The sequence below is a fragment of the Cibotium barometz genome, chromosome 33 (genome assembly GCF_041138505.1).
Source record: "Cibotium barometz isolate CiBa-2024 chromosome 33, ASM4113850v1, whole genome shotgun sequence".
Taxonomy (NCBI): domain Eukaryota; kingdom Viridiplantae; phylum Streptophyta; class Polypodiopsida; order Cyatheales; family Cibotiaceae; genus Cibotium; species Cibotium barometz.
The window spans coordinates 50,816,291-50,826,869 of record NC_141078.1 but is presented as its reverse complement, the minus strand read 5'-3'; the positions used below and the strand labels follow the sequence as shown (position 1 = coordinate 50,826,869).

At 42.3% G+C, this 10,579-nt stretch overlaps 1 pseudogene; it reads right to left on the bottom strand.

Moving 5' to 3' along the window:
- Positions 1-396: 396 nt before the first annotated feature.
- LOC147619690 (aspartic proteinase nepenthesin-1 pseudogene) lies at positions 397-1,998 on the bottom strand (annotated as a pseudogene).
- Between the last annotated feature and the right edge of the window lie 8,581 nt (positions 1,999-10,579).

Sequence of the window (10,579 nt, the reverse complement as noted above, 5' to 3'; positions counted from 1 at the left end):
TTTTCTCAATTTGAGCCCTGAAAATTACACTAAAGGATGTTTTGTTTTGTTGCACGTAATCACAATGGATAATTGAGGGATTATTATTGAGGAGTTGGCAAGATGCAAATAACATCAATCAATTAAAGCATATGAAGGTATGAATTGAAAGAACTCGGGAGACAAAGTTGGTGTTGGAAGATTTTTGAGGTTGAGGTGATGGAGATTGGCAAAGGTATGCAACGTGGATGATGCGTAGTTGAGGAAACCAAATGCCAACTAAATATAAAAAGCTAAGGTTTGTAGTACCTTAGAAGGAATCATTGGAATTGTCATTTCCGGAAAAGATCACATATAATTGTGCTACGTTGGCTAACGCAAAGGGGTGTAATAAATAATACAACTGAATTAACTAGTTCAGGAGCAGGCCTCCTGCACGAAGCCAATGCGGGCATTGTCCAGATCGTAGAGCACCTGATAGTTCTGGTGGAGCATGCTGCCCACGATCTGGAGGCCGCCAGAGGTGGGGATCATGGCCAGGCAGTAGTTGCCCTGGTTGTCCACGGGGATGAAGTAGTTGTCTAGGGGCAGCGCCAGGTCCACGCCCTGCATATGGAGAGTGAGCGGCGGAATGGCGGCGGACTGCGTCTGCCCCGCCGTTGCGTAGCACAATGGCAGATAAGGGTGGCCGGTATAACGGGGCAACCGCACCATTGAGTCGAAGGCCTGCTGCATCGGGATGAAGGCGGCGTTCGGGAGGTAGGTGTATGTGGTGCCGGAGTCGAGGATCATGCCGCCGCCGCCATTGGAGTCGATGCCGAAAGTGCCCGCCGGGATGTTGAGCATCTGGTTGTTCACGCTGAACCCCGCCACGTTGATGTAGTAGAGCGACGCCACCACGGCCGAGTTGGTCACCATCGGGGTGAAGCGCATCTGGCCCACGGCGGCTGACTCGGTGGCGGCATCGCCCATGAGCAGCGACGTGGCCTTGCCAGACGACGAGCCGGTCTGAGAAAGTAGGCAGTAGGAGAACTTCCTCCCGCCCAGAGCCGGGCCGAGCTGAGACGGCAGTGACAGCGGGCTCTGTCCCATGCCCACCAGCCCTGCAGCACCGCCGTACTCGCCCTGGTTCAGGTAGCCGCATCCGAAGGCTAGGTTCGGGAATGCCGATAAGCTGCCGTCCGCACCGGCCAGCGTGAGCGTATCAGTGCCGAGCAGCCCCTGCGTGCTGGCCTGGCTGGCGTAGCTGTAGGTGTAACGGCAGCTGGAATCGGACTGGCACTGCCCGGGCAAGCTCTGACACTGCGAGCTAGAGCAGGGAAGGGTGGCGTAGGTGGAGGATGCCGCCGGGGAGAAGGGAGAGGTGCTTTGCTGGACGCACGACTGGCAAGGCTGGCACTGCATCCACACCAGCTGGCTGCCCGTGTCCATGATCATGGGAAAAGTCCGGGCCGGGGTGCCCACCGTCATCAGCATCATATAGATGCCAGGACCCGCGTTGACGGAGAACTTGGCACTGGACGAGAACTGGCCGGACTCGTTGTTCCTTCGCGCCAGGATGGCGTCGTTGATCTGTGTGTTCAGCGCCTGGATGCGGGTGGCGTCATGCTGCGCCAGTGCGTTCAGCCGCTCCGCCAGCGTCGCGTTCCCGTGCACCACGTCCGATCGCGGCAGCAGCCGCAGATGCAGAGCAGTGTTGTTACGTGTTGTTGATGTTGGGGAAGCTGAATTAGCCTCTTCTTCGTGATTAGCGGGCTCCGGGGAGGGTGTAGGATTGGCTGCAGCTTCTCCTCCTTGCAGCGCTCGCCCTCTGGCCCCGACCCGGCGTGGAACGCTACTTATGGCTACTTCATGGACATTGGTGAAGGACTGATCTGGTTTAACAACCACTAAGCGCTGTAGAACTGGCACATCTTGTTGGCGCAGCTCATGCTGATGATCAGCAAATGTAGCAAACACTAACAATGAGAAGATGCATAACACAACACACAATGCCCCACTAGCGCCAAGAGCTGCCATTGCAACAATGCAGACTCCGTTCTCCCCTAGTACACTGGCTGCGCAAGGATCGAGCCCGAGCAATGGAGGTAGCTATTTTCTCTGTGGAGAAGGTCATTTTAAGCACCAAAGTAGACCTAGTGCAGCCACAGGTGCAGGTACACCAGGATCCGCGCCAGCGGCTGCAGCAAAACTCAAGCGGCTTATGACGCAAATGCAAACCGCCGCTGGCTGCTGCCCGTCCTCTCAACAACCACATCATCACCAAACTGATTGGCGGACCTACTACGACTAGCTGATCATCGACGGACGCTAGATAGCTCCCAACAAGCTATAAGTTTCCGTCGATTATGTCATGCCTCCACTGTCCGGCGTTCACACAGTGGCTGCGCAGTTACAACGTGCACGATCGACTCCTCGCATGGCGCCTGCAGACTTACCAAGAAATTTGTTGGCCAACTCTAGTACTCGCGATGGTTGTTTTGTGATCCCGAGTCTTGCCGGTATGTTTGCTTACTTGCTGGGAGATGTTTGCGGGCTTGTTTGAAGTACATCCGTGGGTAATTAAGGTGGGACTAATTTTTTCAAACTAAAATAGGTGCCCAATATTTCTTGACACTTGTAAAAGGAAAATCTTTGAAAGTAGGTAAAAAGTCAACTTTACTATCACTCCATTCAACGTTGTGTTTCATCTCCTAAATTACCTTACCCCCCCGGCCCCTTCTCTCTCTCTCTCTCTCTCACACAAACACAATGATATACCTTTGCAACATGAGATGATCAGGAACTACTATCTCCCATAGACACTACGTGAAGATGTGCTCTACAAGGGTTGATAAGGCAATCGAATGATAGTCATCAAACTTCAATACTTTGCCGACCAACAAAATGAACATCACAAATGTAGTAATTAGCTTGATTGGAGAGCTTATGCAAAGAGAGAGAGAGAGAGAGAGAGAGAGAGAGAGAGAGAGAGAGATGATGCTGACGATGACACTGATGACAATATATTAAAATGTCCATAAGGCCAAATATGATCTATACATGATGTGTTACATGTCCAAAGCATTACTCATTAAGAACCAAGAGTCCATCATGTCAATGAACATAAGAAAAAGAGGACCTTCTACTAATTATCTAGTGTAGCCTCTATAGTCAGAAGATGCATTAGGTGAAGATCAAGAGCTGTTCCATATAGTGCTAACTTTTTGGTTGTGGGTTTTTTTTCTCTTCCCACTTATGTCTCTCTTTTACTTGAGACATTGCATTGGTGTGAGCTCATTGGATATCCAAAGCTTGGTGCCTTTTAAGAGTTTTTGCTTGCTCCCCTCTAGTCTACACATTGCCCTTGCTCCATATTGAGATGCATGTGATAATAAGCTTGTAAGTTCCTACATAGGGATACAATGTATTCACTATATAATCTCGTGGGTATAAAGAAGGATATAATCTAGGAAAAGTGTGAACTAAGGAAAATGGAACACTTTCCTAGATAGGCTAACTAGGAAATATAGTGCATAGATTTCTTTGTATAGGAAAACCTACCTACATAGGAAAATTTTCCTACGTAGGATGCAATTTTCCAATTGAGGCTCGCCCTCACTCTCACTTGGGACCACAAATGGCCTTATCACATCTCTAGAAGAGACTCACTCTCACTTGCATTTTTCAGAGACTCAATCAACAACACAAATGGACTCAAACTTTCCTCCTTGATTTCTTTTTATTCTTCTTCTTGTCAATGAAGATCCCTCTTGTTGATTGATTAATCCTGGTAGATTACTCAATGCTTGTTGTATAATGAAGATGATCTCTAATTTTTTAATGTCTTTGATTTATGTTCCAAGAACTATTTATAACGCTTCACAAAAAGCATGGACGTAGAAAAGCTCCCCTTGGCATTTTTAGTGAATTTCTTTCCTTTTTTAAAAACCATGTTGCTGAATATTGTAAATTACAGTTTATTTGCAGTTTTGGGGAGCACACTTTCATTTGTGCTCAAGCTAGATGAGTGCCAAATTGTGAAAGGTCGGAAGCTGGAACATATGAGCATTACGCTCATGAATGAGGCCATGATTTGTGCATGGGAAAAGACTACCAAACCAAGTTTTAGTGTGCAATCTGAGAAAGAGGTCTGGTAGCTTGGTGCATTTAAGGTACCGAAGGAGACACATGAGGTATTGACATGGATGTTTGAAAGGACTCCCTGGATAACAGATATAATCAAAAAGCAAATTGATGGTCAAATTTTAGATGTAGAAAACATAGGAAAGTTCAAGGTGGATTGGCATCTTGGGGGAGATTTGAAGACAATTAAATGCATGATGGGTTGTGCTCAAGGCGTGACATCAAGATGGCCTTGTCCATACTGCAATGCTCAGATTGATATTCCTAGGCAGAAAAAGACAAGTGGAAAAGGTATACAGAAGGTTGGTTCTATTGGGAAGGATGCCTCGAAAGGTCCCAAGAAAGGGAAGATGCAGTAGATCCAACCGAGTCAACTGATGATGAAGATGAGGAACAACCAAATGCAAGATGGGTGGAAGGTGTCATGTCTCCTAATATGCTAGGAGAACCAAGCAGGAATTCAAATTGGAGCCCCATCATTAATTTTACACTAAAGAATATTCACTTTTGCTGCACACTTCATGCATTCATGAGAATCTTTGATCGATTGCTTAAGTGCCATATCGATTATGCATTCACAATGCCTACAACACAAGAGAGGAAAGTTGCAGCCCTTGGTAAATTAGAGCATCTTTTGAATTCTCTGGGCTGCCATGGTAGAAACGTGAAAATTGAAGTGAATAAGCAGGCCTCTGGTATGTCATACGCGGTTGCTCAAAAGGTCTCCATGACTGGATCAAAGGCAAGGAGATTTTGGGAGAAGCCAGCAAACATAGAGAATTCAAAGAAGACTTGGGGGACTCTGGAGAGACCTGTATGCAATCGCCACAAATGTAGATTGTCCAATGCCAGCTCTTGGAAATAGAGCTTGCGCAAGAGGCACGCAAGGCTACAAAAAGTCATACTCGAATTGAATTGTTGCAGACCAATGCTCCCCATAGGCATGGTGCTTGGTGTGCATACAAATGAGGAGACAAGGGAGGCGTTGGGTTGTGCACGCAGCACCAGCATAAATCTAGATGTAATAAGGCTAAGAAAATAAGTTTAGCTTTAGGGCCAAAAACGTCTCAAAATGGGCTGTGTAAGGAATTTCGCTAACTTGCTAATTAGTAAAATGTTGACAGTCAAAACGGCTCCAAATTTGGCCGTTTTGGATATTTAAAGCGTATCTATCTGATTGAACACGTATCTAAGTACATATTTTAAAATCTAAAAAAATATATCGTTTTCATGCTACTCTTTAATGGCTCGTCTCGAAATTTGTCCTCTTTTAGTGACTTCGCGGCAAAATGACCATTCCCTCCAAACGCGCTCTCATCCATTCTCCAAAAAAAATTCACTCCTCTGCTTCTCTAAGAATTTCACAAGCTACATCTCATTCTCATTCTTGTGTGTCTCTCATGTTCTAATAGCTCTGCTAATATTTTTAGCTCTGTTAGTAATGAGTGATACATCTAATCGTAAGTTTCATTTGAATATCAAGCTCAACCAAGAGTATGCAACTACACGGAGTGTCTACCAAAGATCCCTTTCATGTGCGAATGAAGCTCAACATCTTCGCAACAACGAAGGAAAGAAGCATATTGACCTATGGATAGATGGAAGTCTATATCCACCGGATCCCAGAACAGGAAGGTATCCTTCTTTTCACACACCACATGATTTGATTAGATTTGTTGGTGATGGGGTGGATGGCTTCCTTGGTTATAGTTCAAGACTATCTCAATCACATATTAATTATGCAGAATATATTACATATCTTCAAAATACTTCATCTTTGAATGCAACAAAAATTATAGAACTTGAAAACAAAATAGTGTCTTTGAAACAAGAAAATGATCAATTGAAAACCTTAAAAGAAACTCCAATAGGGTTAAGAGCACGAGTAAAACGAATGCGAGATGTAGTTAACTTGACAGAGAGATCTGGACAAAGGAAAAAAAAGTTAAAACTTGTAAGAGATCATGTTACTACCCTTCTAGGATTTGACATGTCTAATGCTCAGGAAAGGGTAAGATTTTTGAATGAGCTTATGAATAGGTCGGATATCTTGAAACTTTTGAAACTTCCTGAAAATCTCAAAAAAAACTAGTCTTTCAACATCTACTAAAAGATATGGACTTATTAGTCCAGCCTTCCCAAATGCAAGAAGTTTGTGACACAGTGGGAGTGAGTAGAAAGGGATACAAAGCCATCTCTAAAACCTGGTTCAGGGTCCTTAAGTATTACAAAATCAAAGTTTTTGGGTTGCCTAGACCTCACAATGTTGGAAAATATAGAACTCTGTTAAATGAGGAAATTTCTAAACATTTCGGAGAGTATTTCCATATTGAGGGAACAATGCCATATGAGAGACAAAAAAAAAAATCGTCTTTTGAATACAACGTTTATAATAATATTTGGATGAACATTAGAAAAGTCCAATCTTTTATGGTGAGATATTACAACATAAGAGAAATAGATTGTGAAGGAAAACTTGTATTTATTTTAAAATTAGATGAAGCTCAAATCCAAAAATGTCAAAAAATGGAAAGAATATCTATATCCCTAATGAATAAAGCATTGGACTATAGTCAAGGTAAGCTTGATTCTCCATACCACAAAACTCAATCAGAAATGGAGCTATGGTGGATTGGATCAGCTCAAGTACCAGTAGAGAGTCATGAAACATTAAAGTGGCTCTTCTCACAAACAGACATTCCTTCAGTTATTCAGAGCCAAAATACAGGTGAACACCTTCATGTAGACGACATAGGTGATTTCATTGTGGAATGGCATTTGAGTGCCGATCTCAAGGCATTGAAGTGTATGTTTGGTGTATGTGGAGGAGCAAATACCAAATATCCATGTCTTTATTGCATGGCAAGCACAGGGACAAGAGAATGGCTTGCAGAAAATGAGATTGGAAAACCACCATCCAGAAATAATGTGAATGTTGTCGATTATCCAACTTCTATTAAAATATGGGATCCAATTCTACCAAAACATTAAAAAAATGTGCATATATGTACATTGCATGCAGAGATAAGAATCTTGGACAAATTGCTCAGACTTCATCTGGACTATGCATATTCTATTGAGCCGACTAAACTTGCAGATGAGTGCATAGAAAAATGTGAAGCCTTGCTCTCTCAAATGGGTTTCCATGGTGGAGAAGTGCATCTTAAAAAAGATCCTGTTCTTTCTGGAGGTACAGGTGATGTTCTGCAAGATGTTTCAATGGGAGGAGCAAAAGCGAGAAGATTTTTGAGCAACCATGACACCAAACAAGTCAATGCAATGTGGAACTGCTGGAAACATCTATGTGTCATCACCACAAATGTCAAAAGTAGACCAGATGTAGCCAACAAACGTATGGAAGTTTGAAAAAAACTCGACAATTTTTTCAAAGTCCTTAGACAACAAGTTGGTTCAAATACTTATGCAGATGATTTCAAAAAAGCAATAAAGCTTTTAATCAAAGCTATCATAGATGCCTGGGGAGAAAAAGACATAACTTATTACTTGGTGAGTGTTCAGACTTATCAAAACAGTTAAAATTAAAGTGTAATTTCTTAAATTTACTAACAAAAAATTTATCTTTGTAGCATATTCTTTACTTGCATGGACCATATTTTGCTACAGAAGGACCCCTTGCAACATGGAACACACAAGGAATGGAAAAGTCTCACTATCAAGCGAGAACTTCCTTTTTTAGATGTACCAGAAGAGGAGGTGGTCAAAGAAGAAGCAATGCACTTAAAGAATTATTCAATTGGTTCTATAGGAGGCAATTACAAAGGATGAGATCAAAGACCTAGCAATCTGAAACTACACAAACACCTCAAGACAGAGACTAATGATTTACTAACACATTTGTACCTCTTACAAAATATTTGCTGAAATATAATCAGTCCTTGCAAAATATTGTGTACATTAGTTTTTGATTCTCTTGGGACTATTTGGCATGTCACCTCTGTATCTCAAAAATTTTCTCCTTCTATAACCTCCAAGAAGATTGATATCTGACTCCTCAGCTCTGCATAGCTAGAGTAGCAAAGAAAGTATCCTGCTCTTGAGGCATTGAAACCTGCAGCATATCCAAAGATTCTAAGAGCAGCAGCTCTCTCTAGAAGCAAAACCTTGTTAGCATTTATTTGAGGGGAGTGTATCCCATGAACCTTGACAACACCTTCAAGGCAAATATTGGCAACTCAGCATCTTCAGAGAAGTTCATGTGGAATGCACAGAACACAGCCTTATCCAATGTAGGTAAGTAGTGCATGAGAGCAGATGAAGGCCTTCTTGACCTAGTGTCTTTAGCTTTCACTCTGCTGCCTCTAGCTCTTCCTAGAAAATCATCCTTATCAAGCAATTCAATCTGCAAGACAAAAACCTCACTTTAAAAAAATTACAATCACAATAACATTTTACAAAAGATTAAATGGAAGCTACCTTCTGCAACTCATCCTCAATTACTACTTTGTCTTTCATCAAGTTGCATGAGCCAACCCTTTCCACTTTATCAGAATCTGCCTGAAGCTTGAAATCTCTGCCAAAAGACTCTATACCTAACTCAATAAGCCTGTTCTCAAAATCCTCATCTCTAAGGGAAGGTTTCCCCTCATCCACTTTTTTAAGGCACAAGGCAAGTGCATCAGTAGCAGGGATAAATGAGTGGTCAGATGTTTGCAAATCAAGTGCCAAAAACTCTTCCTTTGACTCTACTTCTGTATCAATAAAGTCTTTGGTCACCTCACAAGCTTCTGAAATTGCTGCAATACAGTAGTCTTCCCTGATATTGAAGAGACATTGAAGATAGGACAGAGGAATAAAATCTTTCTCATTGATATAGAAGAAAGGAAGGTTTGGAATAGTAACAGAGGATTCAGATATGCTTGCTTCCTCTGAGGGCTCTTCAGTAATAGTGAAAGCCCTAAATTTTGCAACATCAAGATTGGCACTTTCTTTCTCCTCAGCTTGAACATCAATTTCTTCCTCTTCTAAAATCTCACTTTTCTCTAGCTTTGAGACTGTGGTGACATTTAAGTTTTCTTCCTCATTCTCTGCATCAATTTCTGGTTGTTGCTCTTTATCTTGTATTTCTGCTTTCAAAAATAGGAAGAAAAGAAAGGAGACATCCTTGGGGACAAGGTTGCAATGCTTTTTATGGATTGGACAAGAAATGGATGAAGGGCATGTGAAAGAGATTCTATTTGAAAATCTACTGAACCTCTTTGTAACTTTGGCTTTCTCCACTGACAGCTGTGTAAAATCGGTAAGGTGACAAAAATCATTGTCTCCGATATGAAAACAATGAGCTTCAATTGACATTTCAAATTGTTTGTACTCCTCTTCAAGAATGTCCTTAAGCTTCAACAAAACATCTGAAAGAGCAAACCTTGGATTGAATATCTCCACTGCATCTACGTATATCTTCATGTCATGACCATCTTGCAAAATAGCATTCAAGAGTCTTTCACTTGGGCTTTCTTCAACAAGTTCATGTCGACCCTCAACACTTTTACTCATTGTGATATTTGAAAAAAACGCTAGAATAATTCTGATGAGCCCAAATGAAGCAAAAATGAATGGTCCAAAAGTTTTGGAATTCCTCTATCGCTTGGTGCGGGATTTGGCAATTCCAAGGTCCCAAAAAAAACAGAGAGTTTTGTAAAATAGGGCTAGGAAGACACTATAGTGCACAGCTTGACTAGACGAAAATAAGTGGTCCAAAAGCGGAGAAAAAAATTGAAAGAGAGTTTTTAAGAATATTTGATAGAGCACGTGTAGTGTGGCAAAAACACCTTAAATAGTGACCGTTCATGCCACGTGGCAAAAATGATTACATGACACGTGTATCCAACGGTCCTTTGTACGACGGATTCGAGGTATAAAAAGTTAATTTTGTTGAAAATATTTCTATTTTTCACCGACACGGTATCAAGCGAGGTCAGTCCACCTTATTTCTCGAAAATTGCTTTTACATTTCTTACCCATATCAAGCGGTAGTTCTCATTCCCTTTCACTTGGCCAGACCGAATCAGGCTTAAACCAAGCGATTGCACCTTTCCAATACATTTGGAAGCCTTCAATCGCTTCGTTTTGTCTCTATCTTTATTGCCCGAATCAAGCGATTAAGCTTATCCGACATTTTTGGAATCGCCTCATCGCTTCATTCAGGCCTCCTTTATCACTTGGCTAAGCGATTGCTTATTTCCCGAACATTTGGAAGCCTTCATTTGTAATTTCCCGAATCACGCGATTATCCCTTTCCAACACCTTTGGATCCGCTCTATCGCTTCGTTCGGGCCACTTTATTTTTTTATCTTATTACGGGTGGTTGCAAGATGAGGGTACTCACTTTCGTTCACTCTCTCTAAAATTGGGACATCCATGCATCTCGGGCGGAGTACCTCAATCATGATAGTGCCTCGAATTAAAAGACGACACGTGCCTCCCGAGCCTAAATCGACATATCTCGATCGAGATGCCA